The sequence below is a fragment of the Rattus norvegicus genome, chromosome 4 (assembly GCF_036323735.1).
Source record: "Rattus norvegicus strain BN/NHsdMcwi chromosome 4, GRCr8, whole genome shotgun sequence".
Classification (NCBI taxonomy): domain Eukaryota; kingdom Metazoa; phylum Chordata; class Mammalia; order Rodentia; family Muridae; genus Rattus; species Rattus norvegicus.
Genome location: NC_086022.1, coordinates 7,223,445 through 7,246,268, shown reverse-complemented (window position 1 = coordinate 7,246,268; position 22,824 = coordinate 7,223,445). Strand labels below are relative to the sequence as shown.

Sequence of the window (22,824 nt, the reverse complement as noted above, 5' to 3'; positions counted from 1 at the left end):
GGTTCTTTGATTTACTTTGTGTTTCGTGTTCTTGGATGTTAACACTTGTCAGATATATGGTTTGTAGGTAACTCCCACATTCTCAGATCTTACCTTTGCTGCGTTCTGAGCTCCTTAGGCTGTATGGACACAATAAAATCTTGTTTATTGTCCATTTTTGATGCATTGGGGCTCATGTCCCAAAAGTCACTCCTCAGACTAATGCCAAAGGTGCTTTACCTCTTCCTTTTCATCTGGTAGTTTTACATTCCGGTTCTTTCATCTATGTCTTCCCTCCAGTTTGGATTGACTTTCGTATCCTGTTGGGTGAAGGTCTGTTTTCATGAGGCACATGGGTAAGAAGTTCTGCAAATGCTGCTTATTAGGAAGCCTGTCCTTTTCCTAAGCACACAGTCAACACATTTTCTAAAGGTCTCTTGACCTGAGGTATATGGATTGATTTCTGGGCTCTGTATTCTCTCCCGTTTTTCTTTATACCTGCTGTAATGCTGGTAATATGTTGTTTTGATTATTGTCATTTTGTAATATATCTTAAAGACAGGTAAGACAGCATCTCCAGAATTGTTTTTGCTCAGGGTCATTGTGACTGTTCAAGACTTTGCTGAATTTCAGAGCTGCTTTTCTACCTGTCAAAGAAGCTGTTGGCCAGTGAATCAGGCAGAGCCAAATGTAGAGACAGACCTGGAACCCACATCTTTATTTCTATTTCCACACTCTTTAGGATTGTGCATGGCATGCTTCTGGGCTGACTTGTACTTAACTCCGTTCATCTTTCTTTAGTCAAAGATCTTAGGAGGGCCTTAACATCTGAACTTCCATAGTGCTTCCACTGAGGCTGTCCTTACTCATGCTCCCTCCTACGGTGTGCAGAGTTTCCGATCTCCACAGCCTCACCAGGATTTGCCTTCTGTCATTCTGACAATGCAGTTCTCAAGAGGGCAAAGTGGTATCAGCCCAGATTTACATAGGATTAATGAAAAAGAGAAAAAAGTATCACACAATACAGAATACATATACAAGGTATATATGAAAGGTATACATGGAATAACAAAGAGACTTGTATCTTAGCACAACAAATAAATAAAAACCATGTTTATGAAGTGCTAAGTGGACACAGACATCATGGTACACACACAGCATGGAACACTACTTGGCCATAAAAAGAAAATAGAGTCTTGTCATTAACAAAACAGAGAGATTTGAATTAAGGGAACAGGCCAGGTGCAGACAGACATCTCTGTATGGAGTCTACAAATGTTGGTGTCATAGAAGCAGAGAGGCAAGTGGTGGCTACGAGAGGGTACAGAGGAGGTCTGTGAGGAAAGATGACAAGGGGTAGTACGTCACAATTAGACAGCAGCAAGATGTCCTGCTATGCTATTACCCAGTAGCACTGCAGCAGACAACACTAGTGTTTGGGATATTTCCAATAACTTTAAAAAAGAGATTTTTAAATGTTTTCACCTTGAAGAAATTATCAATGTTTAAGGAGAGTTATTTGTTTAATATGTTTTAAACATTATGTGATGTAAACATATATTGAAATACTGTATGTGGGGCTTGGGGATTTAGCTCAGTGGTAGAGCCCTTGCCTAGCAAGTGCAAGGCCCTGGGTTTGGTCCCCAGCTCCGAAAAAAAGAAAAGGAAAAAAAAAGAAATACTGTGTGTGTTCATTAATTTGTACAATTTTGTATTTTTATGTATCAGTTAAAATACTTTCAACTCTGAAAATCCATTCAAGCAGGCACAGTGGCTAACACCAGGTGTTTCACCTCTGATGCAAACATTTCTTAATATGTTTGTTTCCTTTTATGCACTAATCCCTTAGAGTTATTCAATTTACTGTTAATAAAAGACTATCAAAAGACCATTTATAAGTCAGCACAGAGGCAGCTGGGGATTTAACTCCACCATCTCTGAAAATATGCTGTGAAAAGCTATATAACTATGTGCACATACATGAGAGCCACATGAACATATAGACTTGGGGTTTTGTTTGGTTTAATGCTATAATCTCACTAGGGGGAAAAACACCTGCACAAAATAAAAATCTCAAAGAATGGGTCAGTGGCCATTGAGAAGAGTGTTGGAACAGGTGTTGCATGAAGATCTTTGATCTTGGAGGCCCTTTTTAAAATGCCGGAGACAAAGTACATGTCTGTGTCAAAGAGAAAACCCATGTGCACTGCTTCCTACAGGAAGGGGGCTCTGTTTAAGTTAAACTTTGCTCTATCCCTTGACATTTTGAAGGACACATTTGAAGGGATGAAAGGCATGCGAGACACATGGTACAAGGTGCACTATGACTTCCTACACAACCGAAGTGCCAGGAAAGCAATGGTAAAGGACAGAGGAGACGCCATGCACGCTCTAGAAGGAAGCTAGACAGTGGACACACATCTGTCATGATACTACTGCAACAACCTGAGCCTGTTCTGTGTTGACTTGTTCTGTTCTTGAGCCTAGGAGTCAAGAGGGATGAAAGAGAGTTGGGGAGCATAGAGAAGGCTCTGTTTGATGGAATCTTGAAGTACCACTGTCTTGAATAGTTTCTTAATACAAGTAAAAGGACCAAGTAGTACATGGAAAGTTCATGTAATTCAGGGGCAGGTGCCCAGAGGTGCAGGGGCAGAAGAGGACATGAATGGGATCCACGTGTCCCAACAGCTACCTTGAATCATTCCTTTCAGAACTTGGGTTTATAGTTCCTTCCCACTCTGACAAACTACCAAAGGATACACTAGGAGATCTTTGATGCCTCTTTGTTGGTCAAAGCTTTGTCACAATGATGCAACATGTGAAGACACTGTTGACAACTATATTTGTCACTGCTGATGCACAGGTAACCGGTGTGAGACAGACATAAATGTATGCAGTAGCAACTCCTGCCAATTTCAATGTGCCTAGCTGTCCTTAAAGAATCAACAGGGACACATTGCAGGCCTGCCATCTTCCTTCAACTACCTTGGTGCCTCAGGATATGTTTGTATCTGTCAGCCTGGATTCATAGACAGGAGCCTAGTGTAACTGTCACCTGAGAGACTCTACCCAGCAGCTGATGGAAACGGATGCAGAGACCCACAGCCAAACATTAGACAGAGATGGGGGGGGGCTCTTATGGAAGAGTTGAGGGGAAAGATTGAAGAACGCAGAGGGGATAGGGACTCCACAAGAAGACCAACAAAAGTTAACCAACCTGGATCCTTAAGTGCTCCCAGAGACTGAACAACCAACCAAAGAGCACATACATGGGTTGGACTACTCCCTCACACATCTACCAGATGTGCAGCTTGGTCTTTATGTGGGTCTCTGACAACTGAAGCAGAGGTTTACCCTGACTCTGTTGCCTGCCCATGAATCCTGCTCCTCTAACTGGGCTGTCTTGTCTGGGCTCAGTGGAAGAGGATGTACCTAGTCCTGAAATGATTTGAGGTACCACAGTGGGCTGGTTCTCTTGAAAGAACCTTCCTCTTCTCACAGGTGAGAGGTAGAAGGCCATGTAAAGATGAGGCACTGGGAGAAGGGGGGACTGCAATCAGGATGTAAAGTAAATTACTTAACAGAAAAAATAGAAGAGAAACATTTCTATTTTTTTAATTTTTAAAGAATATTTTTATTATTACTTTAAGAATTTATACAATAAATTTTGATCATATTTAGCCCAACTTTACTCCCCCAGATCCACCCTACCACTCTAGCTCTCAATTTTGTGTCTTCTTTTAAAAAATAAGCCATTCTATTATGTATTGTCTAAATACTCCTGGATGTGGGTTTATCTACTAGAATTCCATAGACCTATCAGGAGTCACACCCTTAAAACTGACTCTTTCTGGTAGTTTGAATGAAAATGGCCCCCATTGTCACGTGTATTTGAAAGTTCAGTTCATAGTTAGTGAAACTGGGAAAGATTAGGAGGTGTGTCACTGGGAGCTGGCTTTGAGGTTTCAAAATCCCACATCGTTCCTTGTGCTTGTGGGTTAGGATATAGACTCTCAGCTGCTGCTCCAGTATCATGCCTACTTTATGTTGCCATACTCCCAACCATAATGGTGTAGTCTCATCCACTGAAACGATAAGCCCCCAGCAGACTATTCTTCTGCAAGTTGCCTTGGTCATGGTGTCTTACAATAGCAATTGAGAAATAGTCAAGAGACTCTCTGTCTCTCAGAAGCCATCAGTTGTCCATACGTATTACTCACAAATATTCTGAACTATTGTGTCATTTGATATTTTAGGATAGCCACTCCTACTAAGATAAGATATAGGTTTGACTTATGCTTGCCTGATGGCTAAGGGTACTAAGAATTTTTCATGTTTCATTGGTCATTTGTGCTTCTTCTGAGATATATTTATTCATTTGCTTATCTGTCCAGTTGTTTGTTTTGCTCACTGTATTTAGCAAAACAATCCAGATAAGTATCATGTGTATTCTCTTAAACATGAATCATAAATTTTATATATACATAAGGTTGTGTGGTGAGGGTGTGTTTCTGTGTGTGTACACATGCATGCATGTGGTGAGAATAGAACTGAGTATAAGTGAGGAAGGAGAAGGAAGGAGGGAGGAAGAGGGATATAGTCAAGGCACTTGGGACACTTCAGTAGATTGTCTTTCTGACCTATCACTACACCATCACTACATCCATCACTACACCATCACTATACCATTACTACACCATCCCTACACCATCACTATACCATCACTACATCCATCACTACACCATCAGTACATCCATCACTACACCATCCCTACACCATCACTACACCATCCCTACACCATCACTATACCATCACTACATCCATCACTACACCATCACGACACCATCACCACACCATCAGTACATCAATCACTACACCATCCATACACCATCCCTATACCATCCCTACACCATCACTACACCATCCCTACACCATCACTACACCATCCCTACACCATCACTACATCCATCACTATACCATCCCTACACCATCCCTACACCATCACTACATCCATCACTACACCATCCCTACATCCATCACTACACCATCACTACATCCATCACTACACCATCACTACATCCATCACTATAACCAGTGAATGGTTTAAATATATCTTTTATAAAACAGTCATTTTTCCAGAAATATGAATCTCTTTCATTTCTGGCTTAAAGGAAGTGGCTGGATTCTCCCCTTCACAGGGTGCAGTGGCAAAGTATAAACTCCCTAACACCACTTAGGGAGATCATCTCCCACTTGCGATGGTTTAACACTTTTAAAAATGTATTTAATGATAGTAAGGAAAATGATAAGCATTCGGTAGTTCAGCTCTTTGAGTTCTAAATGTGCTATTGTTTGACTGTAAATATTCTTTCATTGTTGGACTATAGCAGAGAGCAGCATCTCCTGTCATGAGGATAAGACACACACACACACACACACACACACACACACACACACATACACACATACACACATGCATACATGCACACATACACATACACACACACATATACACACATACACACATACATACATGCACACATACACATACATACATACATACATGCACACACATACACACACACACACAGTATCTGGCTGTTGCTCAGCTGTCAGTGTGAGTAGGCTCTTCCCACTAAAGGTTTTTTTCCACTTCAAAGTGGGTTATCAATACATAATTTCATGGCCTGTCTCAGAAGAGACAGCTTTGTGTAGCTGCTAAGGAAGGTGGATCTTAGTGACCTTTAAAAGTATCATAAACATGTGATGCCACATCAAAACCTCATATGCAGTCATTTGCTTTTCATTGCTGCTGTTTTGAGACCCAATATAGGTAGTCCAAGCTGTCCTCAAACTTCCTGTTGCCAATGATGGTTCTCAAATTCTGATCTTCTGTTTCTACCTCCCCAGTAGGATCATGCCCAGTTTATGCCATGCTGAGGATTGAACCCAGGGTCTCATGAATGCTGGGCCCGCCCTTTAACAATGGGGCTACATCTCAGCACAAAGGTGGTCATTTGTAGTGGTCAGTTGTCACCTGTAGTTCTGCTGTGACAGTCTCCTGGGCTCTGATTGGACTGGCACAGGCTCTAGCCCACCCAGCATTGTGTGGCCTGCTGCATCATTTGGATTCCTCTGCTGAGATCTGCAGATCTTCTAGGCATTGTTTCATTGAATCATGTAACATTCATTCCCAAATCACACTGATTAACCTTTCCAATTATCCCATTAGAAATTCCAAGATCACCATGGCAAATTAAACTTTTCCAAAGTTCCAGCTTCCACTTTTGAAAGCCTGGATTTTTCTACTGGCACCCAACACTTTCCATTCTTTTCTTTGAAGAAATGGGTTTATTCATTCATTAAAAAGATGCCAAACATCAGAGAGCTGTGTTTTGTTTTGTTTTGTTTCTATCACTGGTTCCTTCACAGGAAAAATGGAGTTGCTTGATCCTCCAGTGTTTTCCCTAGACCCCTGTCATTTTGGCACACAGTGGGGCTGCACCAGCATGTCCTGCACATCATGCTGAAGAAGCCTGAAGAGATAGGCACTCTCCCGTGAACGATTGTTCTCTGCTTCCTTGGAAGTTGTTGTGACTGGCACTGTGTTCTGTCTGTTGTTCAGTATTATGGAACTGAAGGCCTTAGATGTCTCCATCACTTTTCTCATTCCTGTGACCAAATACCTGACAAGAAGTGACTTGTTGAAGGAAGGGTTTTATTTTTTGCTTTGGTTTGTTTTCTTTTTTGTTTTGTTTTTAGTTGCTTTTTTTGCTCAAAGTTTAAATAGGTATACACTTCATTATGCCAAAGGAGACTTGGAGGCAGAAGTGTGAGGTGGCAGGTCCCATCAAGTCCGTACTCAGATTGCAGAAAAAGGACAGGATATGGCCCGTGCTGTAAAATCTCCAGTCTGCCTCCAGTGGCATACTTCCTCTGATGAAGCCCTGCCTCCTAGAGGCTCTACAACCAGAGCCCCTAAACAGAAGACCATGTGTTCAAACAGTACTTGGGGAGCCATTTTGTATTCTAAACACAGGGGATAGTTAGATGGCCCCACTGGTCAGTGCCTGGACCAGTTTGTGACCTACCTTTACTGTTTGTGCTGTAAATGTAGGTGCTGACACAATCAGAAGGCAATGTGAGTGGTTTTCACCTTGCAAACCTTATGGAGGGTCCTCGAGATGACACTCTGAGATACTAATAGGACAGGGGTAAGCCTAGGCTCTCAACTCACAAGACCAAGGAGGCTTGTAGAAGGCAGACTGTTCTGAGCGTGGTGAAAATGAGTGGTAGGTCAGTGAGCAAAGAGGAAATGGAAGACTATGCCACAGAGAAGGCCATGAGGAAGGAAGAGGAAGACTCCCAACAACTTCATCCATTACCTACCACATGCCTACACATGGACAACATGCTTTCCCATCTGCAATCAGATGGCAGGACTTGGCTCAGAAGTTGTTCCAAGTGATGGAATTTTATGAGATTTGCAAAGTATGTGCTCAATGTCAGTTCTGTTTCTGAGTCCCTGTGCAGTAGACCCTGGCAAAGGTTTCCCTCACTTCCCCAAGGTAGGTTCCTAAGTGCTACCCTTAACAATTTCTCAATGTTTATCTAGACCAAAGGTCCTTAGACACCTAAGATTCTATCATCTAACTGTTTAAATTCAGGTAATAGTTAGATGAAATGAGATTCTGTGTGACCTTGTGCTTGAATGTCACTGGTTGAGTGTCATCTAACTTGATTATTGCTTCCTTAGCCCTAGGTGGGGTACTACTACCTTGTTCATGTCTGATAAAAAGAACCTTCTGGAACATAACTGCAGAGTTCTGATTCCTAGGCTGGCAAACATTCATTGTAATTTAAGAAATGCAACTAGGGGTTGGGACTCAAGTTATCACATTTAGTGGTCACTGTGTGAACACACCAAAATACTTTGAGAACCTTGGAAAGGTCCTGTCCTAGCTAACACTAACTAATAACCTCACATACTTCCTACAGACACACGAATTGAAGTCTCCAATGAAGGATCATATTGGCCCATGGAAATATTTGTTGGGTATTATATTGATTATAAATAGATACAAAAGGGATCAGCCCACCATGGATGACATCATTGGTTCTAGTTTCACACCCATTACTATCATAGATGCCATGACTAAAAGCAACATGGAGAGGGAAGGGTTTATTTCACCTTACAAATAGCAGGTCACACTCTATCATTGAGAAAAAGCAGGACAGGAACTCAAGCTGGAACCTAGAGGCAGGACATAAAGCAGTGGCCATGGAGAAACACTGTTTACCAGCTTGCTCGGCATAGCTTCCTCAGACTGCTTGTAATGCCTTCCAGGACCACCTGCCTGGGGTGCCACCACTTAGAGTGGACTGTGCCTTCCTTAGAGGCCAGTCTGATGGAGGCATGTTGTGAGGTTCTCTCCTCCCAGATGACCCTAGCTTGTGTCAGATTAACAAAACAAAATTAACCCATATATCATTATTTAGGCACAAGATTCTGGGCTATATAAGAAAGCTAGCTAACCATAAGGATATGGACAAGCCAGCAAGCAACATTCTCCATGGTTTTTGCTTCAAGTTCCTGCCCTGGCTTCCTTCAGTGATGGACTGTGACCTGGAATTGTACGGTATGCTTAAGTGAACCCTATCCTCCTTAAGATGTTTTTTTCGAGTGTTTTTATCTAAATGTAATTACCCACAATGTAAAGGAAGTTGAATTTTCAAATTAAGTTCACACACACACACACACACACACACACACACACTTTTTAAATTTTAAAATGGTAAGCTCTGGTTCGAAGGACAAAGAATTCGAGGTGAGTAATGAGCTCCAAAGTTTTGATGGGACCTTGGTACTTGGTGAGATGAACCCACATCCACTATTCTGACTTAGCAGCAGAACTTTCAGTAATAGTCTTACCAGTGCACACTTTTCGAATAAGAAGCACATTTGATTTAGACACGTAGATTTGTAGCCATGTGTTTGTTGTGCAACTGCTAACTGTCCATGCTTGTTAGCAGTTTGTATTTCTAACTAGACTGTGGCTTTCCTGCAGTTTTGTTTCTTCCAGCAAATAAAGAGCATCTTACAAAGTAGATGCTAAACTGCAATAGGTTTCTTTGCATTCAAGGAAATTCGGAAATGCATTAAGGCTAGCATTAGAACTCAGACCTGCTTTGTAGCACAGGGCTGTTCATGTTAACAAAATGAACCCATCTACATAAATATTCAACAGCCAACACTGTTTCCCTTTCATCAGTTAGTGGGTTACATGGACAGCCAAAGCACCAACCTCAGGCAGCCTCTGTAGAGATACTACTCCTCTGAATGCATGAGGTTGCATGTGGGAGACTCAGCCAGCTCCATGCACCCTGTGAGGATTGCTACTGATAGCTATCTTGACAGACCCGAGCTCACCTAGAAGACTCGCTTCCTGGCATAGCAGTGAGGGGTATGGAAGCTAGGCTAGCATCTGAGCCTGTCTATGGGAAACTATTTTGACCTGGTTAATTAAAGCAGGAAGACCCAGCCTAAACTAGGGAAGCAGCAATCCCTAAGCTCACATCCTGGACTACAGACTGAAGCTAATAAACATAACTATTCACTGCTCTCTTCTTCCTGACTGCAGGCACAATGCAACCAGCTACTTCATTCACATTCCTGCTGCCTTGATTTTCCTGTTATTATAGACTTTGGACTATGAGCCAAAATAATGCCCTTCCTTCTTTAAATTGACTTTTTCAAGGTATTTTATAAGAACAACAAGAAAAGTAGCTAGAATAGGACTCTCACTAATAGATGCCAAGAAATACTAATAGATAACATCAGGTACCATCAGTAACTATCACACACAAATGGGTATAAGACACCAGCATATACCGTGAAACACCTGTAAGATACCATTCCCAGTTTTCACTCAAGGTCACACTGCTGCCCAATGAAGGAGCTCACCCCAAAGCTGCCCTTTTGGTGCCTTCTCTGTGAAGGTTTGTCCTGGCTGCAATCCCACGACCAGCAGTAGTCCACAGATTTTTCAAGATAATTCACTATCTAGACCACAATGCCCAATACCGTTCTTTACGACAGAGCTGGCCAGTCTGCTGGCCATGGAGAATGAGATTCAGGACATGTGTTTGTCCACCTTGTCCAAGACTCACCTTGGAGCCTGCTGCTCTGCAGACACTGCTCTGTCAGGTTCCAACAGAGTGCTCAGTGCTTTGGAGGTGGGGCTGGGAGTCACCTGCATTGACGGTGTTCTGCTGTAAAGTTAATTCCCAGCAGCAAGACTATAGCTTCGCACCAGAGCAAAGGTTTTGACAAAGCCAAATTTCCAGAAGCCACTGAGGGCTCCAGGTACTGCTGCTCCCAGTGATGTCTTATGAAAACATGCAGCAGCTTAGCAGGGGCACTTAGTTTGTAAAAGAAAAAAAAAAAAAAAGCTCGTCTCTGTAGCCTGTGTCTGCAATAAAAAAAAAAAGCATTCAACATCTCAGGATTACAAGAGCAACAATTAAGGCAGGGCCTGAAAGCTGACCTCTTCCTCAGAGGCCATGCGCTCTTCCTTGGGCTGAAGAAAACTATGTCAGACTTAGGTGCTGGTTTTTACATAAGCCCTGAATCTCCCTTTGGCAAACAAAAGCTAAAGAAAAATCCCAGGGCCTCCCTAGACTGGGGAGGAACACAAACAGGGAGGTGGGGGAAGGGCACAATGATGAAAGCAGGGAGGGAGGGACCCACCCCTCACTCCTCAGCCTAGATCCCCTCAACCCCTTTCAGGCTGAAAAGGAAAACATGAAGCTTTTCCACACAATCCCTTCGGTCAACTTAGCGAGGATGGCACTTTGGGGACTCCTTTCACACAGTCCTGCGAGAGGCCTAACTTGAAAGTGTTCTTTAATGTCTTGAAAGCAGAAAGCAAATTGGAGAAATAGTTGCAGACACTTTGATGGGCCTGGGAGCTGTTCTGGCCTTTCAGGACATGGTGCAGCCATGAGAAGAAAAGCCTTTTGTGGCTAGGCGGTCTCTCTAAGCCAGTTCTTGCCATCCACATGTCAGATCACAGGGGATATGGAGACCCATGGAATACGGCTTCCAGAGCTGGCTTGTTTTTGACTGCCCACAGCAATTAACAGGAAGGGGGAAGGCCTCCTTCATCTGTCTAACCAGAGAAAAACAACAACTAATAATCCCACCATTGATAAAATCCACGCTTTAGAATGGCTTCCTCTTGTCACTAGCCTAGTGTGCTTTATGTGTTCCTAAACTAAGTAGAACGGCCAGAATAAGGAATAGAAAAGTGAGCTCTGTCACAGTCTCAGAGTAAATGAAGGAGCATGTTTCTGAGACTCTTCACCAAATAGAACTGTTTCCAAGGAGGAGCATCAGCATGAAGTCCTTCATCACACAAGGCATGGCTCACACCTCTGAAGAGACTCATGGAAGGGTGCCATTGAGGCAGAGTAGAGTGGAAACCAACTGCAGTCGTCCCCTGGCTCCTCCCATGAGTAGTGATGTTCAGTACCCACTTTCCACTTCCTGCACACAGGATAGTCATGACCTGCTGTCTTCTGAGCTTTAGAGCCTTCTTCATGCCCTCCCATTACCAAGGTCCAGGTGTGTGTGATAGGCAGCTGTGCCAACCTGTGGCAGGGGTGCAAACTTTTGTCTCTGGAAAGGCCATTGCTAAGCCTTATAGTTGGGCCATCCAGGGCTCTGCATAGCACTGCCACTGAGATTAGTTCCTTGGGCAGCAGTATGATGACCTGAGCCTGCTATGAATATACTTGGTTGCAGATATCCAGTTTAACCCCTGAGCCCTACTGGTCACCAGAGCTCTGAATGCCCACCTCACCTCTCTTCAGTGCCAGGAAACTCTCTGCCATCCAGTAAGCCGCTTGGAAAGTCCAGAGGCTTAGGCACATCTCTCAGGAAATGACATTTGTCCTGATGTATGAGCAGTCTCCATGAGTTCTTTCCCAAGGAAGCCCTGGCCATCTTTGAGTCTGCAAGAACATGCAGCAAGAGCTCCATTCACGGACTCCATGCAGACATACGAACTGTCTACATTTCTGCCAGATGCCCTATCTCAGAAAGCCCTAAGAGCATCCAGCATGGACACCTGTCATAGGCAGAAGATTATGAGGAAGATTATGTAGCATCTCCCTTTACCTGAGGTGAGGAAATGAAGGTCACAGGTAGTAAGGACATCTGCCAGGCAGCTGTTGGTTGCTGTCCACTTCCCCTACAGCAGGATGTGACCTGCTCAGAGCCTTTTCTCTTAATAACCACAGAGTGTCACAGTCACACTGCAGCCTGAGCCCTCCCTGACTTAAAGAAAAAACCCACAGCCTTTAGGGCCACTATCTTCAACCCTAGAAAGGACAGCATCCAATGGACCTTTCACCAATCAAAGGAGAAAAATGAACTTCTCTGTGTTCATCTCAGACCATAATTTTGAAGTGTGACTTCTGCACATCTGACAGGTTGGTTTATTTGTGGCAAGGATTCTCCAGCAGTGGCTGACAGAAAGGGTTCTGTGAGAGTGTCATGGCTTTACTGTAGACATGCCCAGATTAGGAAGCATGCAAGAGTTGTAGGCCAGGGTCTCAGACCAGACTGGCATTTAGTATCTTGTAGCTGGAAGCCATGGAGTAGAGAGACTCACCCTGCTGTGGTCCCTGTAGCTCTGAGAGTCTCTAGGCACGTGTCTCCTTGGTTGATTGTACCATCTCTGTCTACACTGGATAAGTCCACAGCTTATCCAGTCTCTTCTGGACTACAGCACCCACAGTCTTTGTTAGCACAGATCCAGGCTTCAATGGCTCCAAAGCTGTCTCTGTGTGGTAACAATCATATTTATTCAGAGCCCAGTAGCATGTTGACAGTTTACTCATGAATTACAGGGTGACAGGTACTGTTTAAAACCCTGTGATTTAATGTTCTCAACTATCCTGAGGTACATGTCATACATTGCCCCTGCAGCCACTGGGACCAAACACAATGTTGTGTCTACCCCTCTACTATGTGTCTCCCACACATTGCTTCTATGCTGAAAGCAGTCCATTGCTTCTTTGAGATGTTCAGCACAGCCTGTCTTGAATATCTACTCATAGAGCAATGGCTGAGTGCTGACCCTGGATCTGCTGAGGTAGTTCAGGACGTGACCTGGGCACAAGAGATACAGAAAAAATGTACTTGATTTCTGTAGTGATGTACACCAAGGCGGCAGTGTCGGAGCAATGAATTTGGATCAGGTCAAATGCAGTATCAATCAATTTTTACCTTTATAGGAAACTCTTCCTAGTGCCTGCTATGGAATTTAAAACTGCAAGAGTGATCATGCTTCCAAATTGTCATCTCTATGGTGAGAAAGAGAATGCCAGGGTCTTGGCACAGAATGTGGCACCGACTGAGAAACCTGTGTGGAAACTACCTAAGACACTAGTTCTGGGGACACTGGTCTTGTGGACGGGCTGCATCTCCCAAGTGCCAATGCTGTTCACAGTGTCCCTTTGGAAGCTCAGGGATGGCTCCCTGGCACTGGGACAGGAGGTGAGCACTATCAAGCCCAGGTATGAGGTGGGGGTCAGGGAGCCATGACAGGTGGCTGGGGCAGGATCTGAAGACAAACTGATGCAGGAAGAGTCATGGATACCTGACCATGTGGGTCAGAGTGGGTAGGTCTAAGACATGCGCCTTTTCATGGAGGCTAACAATCACTGTCAAAACACACATGGAATGCTTTGGCGGTCATGGAACTCAAGCCCTGATTATACTCACTAATGTAAGTGATGTTTCCAGACTCCTCTGTGTGGGAATTATTTCAGGACCCTTGATACATCTTACAAAATCATTTCTCCAAGAAATTTATACCAGTCAGAGTACTGATTTTGTTACCACTTTGTGTTGTTGCTTTGATGTTTTAATAGGAAGCAAGTCTTACTGTAGTGCTTTTCTTGACAAAATTAATTTTATGCTTGGTAGCTTCTGCACATAATTCATTTATGCACTCTGTAAGGTGTAACCTTGATTTTGCTGATGCAAACAGTATTTTGTGTGTGTGTGTGTGTTTGTCACGTGCCCACGTGCATGTGAGTGCACATATGTATGTATGTCTATGCATGTTAGGGTGCATATGTGTGGGGTATGCATATATATACATATATATGTGTGTGTATATATATATATTATATGCATGTTTGTGTATGTAGAAGTCAGAAAACAATTTCAGACAGCATCTGTCTCTTTCCTTTCTTATGAGATGGTCTCTTAGTGGCCTATACCTCACCAAGTAGGTTGGATTGGTCATCCAGGCCCTGGTAGCCACCTATATCCACATGCCAGTGTTGGGATCTGAGCCACCACACCCTGCCTCTGCACACAGGTTCTGGGGATCAAACACAGCAAGTACTTTACAGACTGATCCATCCCCCTAGCCCAATAACATTATACTGACTTCAGTTTCCGACTGCTTCCTTCCAGCATACACAAATAGGACGCTTTTATAGCCCACTTGCTAAATATTATAAATTCTAATGCACTTTAGAAATTCTTTTGAGTTTTCTACATTGGTGATCACATCAATATGAAAAGCTCATTTATGCTTTATATTGTATGTGGGTGAGTCATTAATATTTTTGTATATATATTTTAGTTGCAATTATTAGTTCAATACTAGGTAGAAAGCACGACCTTGCATTTGTCTGGCTCTAAGGGAGAAAGCATATATACTTGTCAGCTCAGATTTTCTCCCAGGGCCATTTTCCAGACTTAAGGTCTCTTGCTGATACCCTCATCCAATTTTAGATCTATTATCCATGCCCGTTATCATCATTACCAGTCAAAACTTTTTTGGCAGTTCTATTCAATAAAAATAAAAAGCAAAAATGGTAGCAATCCTGACAGAAAATTCTGTCAGATCAGGGAAGAAACAGGGACCTTTCTAGAGAAAGACAAGTGGCCAGAGTTCCCGGAATACACCCACCTTCTTGCCTCCAATGGTGTCTGTCTAGTAGGCAGAGGAGATACAGCCTTTTCTCTGCAACAGTGTTCCTGCAAAAATATAGAAAGGTCCAAAACCTAGCAGAGTTCCAGTGAGAAATGAGGCATTAAACCCTCAAGGTGGCAAAACACAGGAAGAACAAGTGTTTTCATCTGCTCAGGGAGAGCAAGTTCATGATAGGGAGCAGAAGAGCTATAGGAAGCAGACAAGGTTACCTCCCAAAGCAAAGGCTAAAATGGAAAAAAAAATTGTTCTGAGGCTCTAGGGAGTTGAGCCAACCACAGATGCAGGAGAGGGCTGGCCATTAGAAGATGCTAGCATTGTGAGCTGGGAGGCGTGGAGGGAGAAAGGGCCGAGTGACAGTTCTAAGTTGATGTGGTTCTGGAGACAAGTCACTGCAATAACAACAATAATATTTCATCATGTCAAGGAAGTGTGAAAGCATGACTGTTACTGCTCTCAACTTTTGGAAAAGAAATAGAGCTCACACAATAAAGCAAAGCTAAATCAGTGGGTAGATGGCCACAGAATTTCATCAAAGTTAACTGCTGCTCCTCGAAAGATGTTATTAAGGAAAATAAAAGGGCCATTTACCCACTGGGATTGGACAACACAGGTCTGATAAAAGCTTGGGCCAAAATCTGTAAAGGACTCAGAATATAATAAGAGACAAACTATGATTTTTTTTAAAGACAAGGTATAGGCAAAGGATTGGGACACACTTTTCACTAAAGAGAATACAGGTGAGGGTTGGGGATTTAGCTCAGTGGTAGAGCGCTTGCCTAGCAAGTGCAAGGCCCTGGGTTCAGTCCCCAGCTCCGAAAAAAAGAAAAAAGAAAAAAAAAAGAGAATACAGGTGGCAAGTTAGCCATGGGGAAGTGCCCACTACCATTCCAATTCAGAAACTGCAGCTCACCCACAATGAGACACCACTACCTACCCACTAGAGAGTAAAACTGCCTACATCATGTGGAATGCTCACACAGCTCCCGGGAATGAAAATGGTACCTCTGTTTTAGAAATGAGCTTATATCTTCTCATGTCAAATTAAACACACATCATATAATCTCACTCCAGGCATTTACTCAAGATAAATAAATGCAAATATCCCCACAGAGACTCACACATGGAAATTTAAATTAACATGGTTCATTAGTGCTTGTTGTCCCAACCAAGCAAGTGCTGTCTTCAGAATTTCATTATACCTGTTTACAAAAGATTGTTACAACTGGGCTTGTTGACTGTTGATGTTCCCTCATTGAAGAAATTGGGTGGAAAGGGTCATGGGACCCTCACCTGAGTATTCAGACAGTTCTGTCTTAATTGCAAGGGGCCTCTGGGTCTGGCAGGAGAGTGTGAACAGAATATATTGGCTGGGCAGGAATAGGGGAAAGAGGCTCCATTTTGACAGCCTTAGGGAAGCTACCATCCTTGCTGGATGCAAACCCTCCAGTGTGGCCATTCCAGGGTCATCTATGCGCATGCCCTCAACTTTTCACCAATGCTCTGTAAGTAAGCCTAATAAACTCATTGGTTCCCAAGGCGAACTTTGGTGGAATAAAACTTTGCTTTGTCATTGGGACCTTAGTAGTGTGGATAGTACACACTGCCTAGTCACCCCCAAAGAGAAAATTCTTGCAACAGTGTCCTAAACTAAAAACAGCCCATATGCTCACCAACTGGAGAATTGATAAGTAATTGCCAGGAGCTGGGCACAAAGCCTACCATGTATGGTTGTTGCCAGAACAATTTAGAGAGATATCTATCAAGGCAGGTATCAACATATGGTTTCCAAGACCTTGAGCCAGAGAGGAAACTTATTTCAAAAGGTATGAGTAATTTGGGGGCACAATGGGTACGTACTCCATATTTGCAATGGTCAGTGTGGCTACATGAGTCAAAGTACCTATCACTATTCTCCTTAAGGACTGCATGTTACCCAGACTTTAATAATCACAGCCCAGGAAACAGAAGGCCAGAGTCCAAACATAACCAAATAGTAAGCTTTTCCCAGAGGGCTTCTAAATAGTATCTAATATTCTTTCTTATGAACTATATTAAAGGACAGACACTGACCATGTGGAAAACATAAAAATGTCCTCCACCAGGGGCTGGGGAGACAGCTTAGTTGTTAATAAGCACTGATTGCTTTTCCAGTAGACACATGTTCAATTCCCAGCACCAACATGGCAGCTCACAACCATCTGTAACTCCAGTCCCAGGAAATCCACCCTCTTCTGGTCTATGTGGACACTACACACATGTCCAATGCAGAATCATACAGGCAAACATTCATACATATTTTAAAAAATCCTCCTTTTCTTCGAGACAGGGTCTTTCTTTGTGGCCCTGGATGACCTAGAACTTGTTTCATAGACCATTCTGGCCTCAAGCTCACTGCCTCCTGGGCACTGGCATTAATGGTTTGTGCTAACATGCCAAGCATAGAAATAAAATATTAAAAAACAATACACTCTATAAGTTCTGGAAAACACAGGGAAAAATAAAAGCATGGAACAAAAACCAAAACCCTCGGTGGAAGCAATCCCAATGTAAAAGAGGGACACTGGCCACTCACAGCAGTGGGATTTGAGACCTCAGCAGAGCTCAGGAGGGCTCTGGGGACCATGGAAAGTTCTTGCTGTGAGTTCCAACAACTCCCCATATGCAGACATGGTATGAAATGTCATCAGAGTGACATCAGCAAGGTGAGACCAGAAGAGAAGCAGCTGTGTCTGCAACAGAGCCTCGTCATTCAAAAGACAAAGTCTAGATCCATCCTGAGGGTGTACTCTGCACTCAGCAGACTCAGAGGACAAAACCTATCAGGTGAGCTTCTTCATTGGGGCAAGTACAGAGATGGCTTTGCCCTGACTCAGAGGCATAATTCTAGCAAACATGGCCTTGTTCTTGTTTGAGAGAGACGCCCTTTTACCAGCAGAGCTTCATATTTAAAAGTTGGGCTGAGCCAGGACAATCTATGGCTGGGAAACATGAACACTTCAGGCAGTTTATTGCAGTGAGCTACAGGCTGTGCAGGATGGAAGCAGATGTTGCACACTAGCCAGGAAGGACGGGAGCCTCCTGTCAGGGTCCAATCCTCACACAGCCTCTTCCCAGGCAGCCCCTCCTTTGTGGTCTATAGGGAAGAAAACCCTGACGACCTCGCCTTCATGGAATTGCCTTGTTGGAGCCAAGTGCCCACTACATTTTAACCTTGCTTTAAGTGGCCCCAAAAGTCCTATTGTCAAGCAAATCTACTCTGTCAGAAAAAAGCCTCTGAAGAAAGATGACTCTGCCTGTCTTTGTAGGGGGTTTTATTGCTGTGATGAACTACCATGACCAAAAAACAAGTTTGAGAGGAAAAGATTTATTCAACTTACATTCCACATTGCTGTTTCTCACCAAAGAAAGTCAGGACAGGAACACAGGGCAGGATTCTGGAGGCAGGAGCTGAGGCAGAGGCCATGGAGGAATGCAGCTTACTGGCTGCTTCCCCTGGCTTGTTTAGCCTGCTTGCTTATAGAACTCAGGACCACCAGCCCAGGGATGGCACCACCCACATTGGACACGATGCTCTCCCCCAATGATAAGCAATTGAGAAAATGCCTTATAGCTGGATCTCAGGGAGGCATTTCCTTAGCTAAGGTTCCTTCTTCTCTGATGACTCTAGTTTATGTTAGGTTGATAAAAAATCATCCAGTACCCAGTCCCATCCAGTCACCTCCTGGGTACCACAACTATACTGGGAGCTGCTCACGTATGAGCATGTTATGTTATGCACCATAGCAGGTGCCAGGCAGTGAGTCGGTCTCAGGCCCAGGATGGACCAGGCCATGATCACTGCTGGTGATGATTCTACTGACTCTTATGGGGACAAGGTATGCCAACTGAAATCCAGGGTCAGGGCTAAGAGCAACCCCGGCTGCACAGACATCACCAGGGTCTTCACTGTGCTTGCCAGAGACAGATGGCTAATAGTGACTTGGACAATCAACACAGGGAGAGGACACCTGTCATAGTATAGGCTGTGATGGGCTAGCCTTCTGTTTTGGATCTGTGGCAGTCAAGGATACCATGATAGAATTATATGGTGGGCAAAATCAGCAACCTTGGGGAGAGTTGGGGGAGAAAGAGAGGGAGAGAGGGAAGGAGGGAGGGAGGGAGGGAGAGGAAGGAGAGAGAGAGAGAGAGAGAGAGAGAGAGAGAGAGAGAGAGAGAGAGAGAGAAGAGCCCCACACCTTTGAAAAGACACAGCCAGTGACTTCAGAACTCTCAGTAGGCTCAAGAAGTTCTACTGACTCCCAGGAGTGCCACCCTGGGGACCAAGCAGGACATTAGGCTTTGGGAAAGCTCAGAATTTCAACCAGTACAGCACCAGCTCCACACTGGCCATGAATGCTCCTGTAACCACACTTAGTCGGCTGTTGGAGCAGCCATGTTCACATACACATTTGTATGCACATGGGTACAAAACCTGCTCACATACAACTCATGCATTCATACATATATCCCCTCTCCCATACTCACACCGTCAGTCAGATATCCCTTCCCACACTCACACATCCACAGATTCAGATACCCCCACTCACACACCCATATACTCACACTCACAAACCCATACACTCAAATAACCACACACACACACACACACACATACACACACACACTCAGATACCCCCACTCACACATACACACACTCAGTTATCCCCACTTACATACACACACTCAGTTATCCCCACTCACACATACACACACTCAGTTATCCCCACTTACATACATCCCCACACAGATACCCCCACTCATTTATTCACACACTCAGATACCCTTACACACTCAGCCACACACACACATACACACACCAACACACTCTCACACTCTCATACATGCTTTTACATTCATAGACCTCCATGTTGACTGTCACATATGCTTACACCCACACACCCTCTCACCCTCACACATACAAATTCACACAATCACATATACTTCAGTCATACAGTGTCAAACACATTCACATGGTCAGACAAACATATTTACAGTCAGTCACATCAAGTCACACAGGCATTCATCGTCACACATATCCACATACATATAGTGATACTGACATAATCACATTGGCATAGTTACCGTCTTTCTCCTCTCTCTCTCTCTCTCTCTCTCTCTCTCTCTCTCTCTCTCTCTCTCACACACACACACACACACACACACACACATTCCAACCCTCATACAGTCACATACACATGCAGCTACACTAATACCATTTATTTCACACTTACAATTGCAGTCACACTAACATGCTCACTCCCACATATACATGTTCCCATACACACTCACATGATCACGTTAATGCAATCACAGTGACAGGCACCCTTTCTCACACACTCATTCTCTCCTTAGCATCTCTTCCTCTTAACACATAGGACAGTTATCTGGATGGACAACTGTTCTCCCCTTCCAGACTGAGTCACCATGAACCTAGAATTGGGGCAGGGAGCCACTTCCTGCTGTGGGGCGGGTGGAAAGCTATGGCTTTGCTCTGACTCTTGCTTCACCTGGGTTACTTGTGCCTACTCCTCTCTGGTAGAATCTCAGCCCACAGCTTCCAGCAAGCCTCACTTCACGTGACTCTATAGAGTATGAGGGGCAGACTTATGAAGGAACCCCACTAGAACCCATTGCCACTAACAGGATCTCTCAGGAGCCCAATCCAAAGACAGCTTCCAGGGGACCCCACACCCTCCCTGGTCAGAGCAGAGCTGGACCAGCTTGGCCTGGCTGCAGTGGCAACGCTTTGGAGCCCCACAAGCAACGGCTTTTTCACAAGGCATCTCTCAGCAGCCTGGGCATGTCATTTCACAATGGTCAGATCAAAGGAAGCTAGGCAGAGAGCTCATTAACTCCATTGCTTCCAAATCTCAGCCTTTCCAGGTGGCTAGCATAGGCAGACAGTAGGTAAACATTCGTGGGACAGATTACTGCAAGGATGTGCGGATGTCGGTGCTGTTGGTTCCTGATCCTGTGGAGACAGAGAATCTGGACATGGGCCTTTAGTCTCCACTCTAACCTCAGAACAGCAGGAGTGGGGACAGCATAGTCCCTTGCTACCTTCAGCAGATGAGTCTAGAATTGATGCTGATCTCCCCTTCTCTCACCAGGACCTACAAATTGCATGTCAGGAGAACCAGGGAGTGAAAAGATGGAGGCGTAGGCTGGTGCACTGGATGCTCCTCAGGAAGAAAGGTGCAGGACTGGACCTAATCTCCAAGCAACCACACCAGAAGGTTCTTGGTGAGAATGCTTGCCTTTCATCTAGGACTCGGTTGAACCCTGCAGCTGGGAGCCTTTGTCAGAACGTCTGCTGAGACCGGGGAGTGGGCGAGCCTCAGAAGGAACCACTTGAACCATCTCCTACCGCACCGGGCATCTCACCTCAAACGGTGTTAGCAAGCTTCATTAATTAACACTCCCAAAATGCTTTGGGCTCCTCGGATGAAAGGGAGCTCTCCAAGTGCAACGTGTCATTACCATTAAAATGATATTTAGTATTGGCAGACGGACCAGATGCTAAGCACAGATATGCCTTAGCCACAACAGAAGAAAGGTTTGTGAGGATGTTTCAGAGCACTGCTAACAGGCTCTCCTAAATTACCCCTCCCTCCCATAATGATGATTTGAAGAGAGATAGGATCTCAACTGCTGCAGAACCCAAGGGTATTTCCATGGTGCATTTCAAGGACCCAGAGCCTGGCGCACAGCAGATCTCCAGTCTTTCCCTACCTTGCCTAGACTGTGTCTGAATGACAGCAAGGGAAATCAGGTCCCCATACTGCATTTGGGGACAATTCCACATATTTATAAGTCACTCTGGCCTCCGTACTCTGCTGTGTGCTGCTATTTGAAGGTGACTCTAGGGAGCAAAGAACAACGAAGAGTTAAAAATGTGTGTACAGCAAGTCGGCAGAAAAAAATCCCCGGCTGCACAGTCAAAGGCTTGCGCCTCAAGCTGCCAGCCACAGACAGAAAAGTGCCGGCGAACAAGTCCCAACACGCACGTCTTTATTAAATCTTTCTTTACAACACAGAAGTTAACTGTCTCCTGAAATATGTGGGGTGTTTAAACGTGCCACAGCTGACAAAAAAGTAATTTTTAAAGTCTCAGCACACGGTTACCCGTGGAAACAACATCTTGATATCCATTTCTGCTCAGTATGTAGCAAAGGGGTAAAGACAGCCTTTGGGGCAGCCTGCCATGTCACCCCACATGTTCACCCCATGTGTCCACACCATGTAGAGATTATCCAGCCAATTTCTCCACCCAGGAAAGGGCTAGGCAGAAAGTGTCTTTACCATAGCAGCAGCTAGTCAGCAATAGAACTGAGGTGTAGCCAGTTGACTTTAAGGGGAGTGCTTGCCTGTTTTTGACCCATTAATCAGAATGCCCAGGCTGGAAATCCTAACAAATGAGACGTAATGTCAAGGTCAAAGGCAGCGTCCAGTGAGGGCCTTCTTGCTGCACAACTCACAAAGGATGATGAAAATCCAAGGGGCTTAGGGTAGAAGAGCTAGAGGATAAGGGCTCAGTCCACCTTTTCTTCGGGGACTCACATTTGTGATGACAGCAACCATCCACTCTCAAGGGCAGAGTCAACATGGCCTTCTAAAGGTCCTACTTGTCATGTTGCTGTGTGAGGCCTAAGGTTTCCAGCATGTGAACCCCAGGGGAGGTACACAGAACAGGGCTGCCCTCTTTTGCTGTGTTAAGAGCACAAATACAGAAGACAGAGCTGGGGCAAACTCAGCAGAAGCCCTGGCCATCATTTGTGTGTGTGTG

At 44.4% G+C, this 22,824-nt stretch overlaps 1 long non-coding RNA gene across 3 annotated transcripts in view; it reads right to left on the bottom strand.

Moving 5' to 3' along the window:
• Window positions 1-22,824, bottom strand: part of LOC102550082 (uncharacterized) — a 66,735-nt gene that overhangs the window by 17,085 nt on the left and 26,826 nt on the right. For 2 of the 3 annotated variants that reach the window (XR_010066037.1, XR_010066038.1), the window contains exons 4-7: window positions 14,976-15,043; window positions 12,657-12,827; window positions 11,844-11,994; window positions 10,150-10,451 (exon numbers count right to left, since the gene is read on the bottom strand). The exons of the other annotated variant lie outside the window; for it this stretch is intronic. This is a non-coding gene — a long non-coding RNA (uncharacterized LOC102550082). The remainder of the gene's footprint in view (window positions 1-10,149; window positions 10,452-11,843; window positions 11,995-12,656; window positions 12,828-14,975; window positions 15,044-22,824) is intronic. 3 annotated transcript variants of the gene reach the window in all.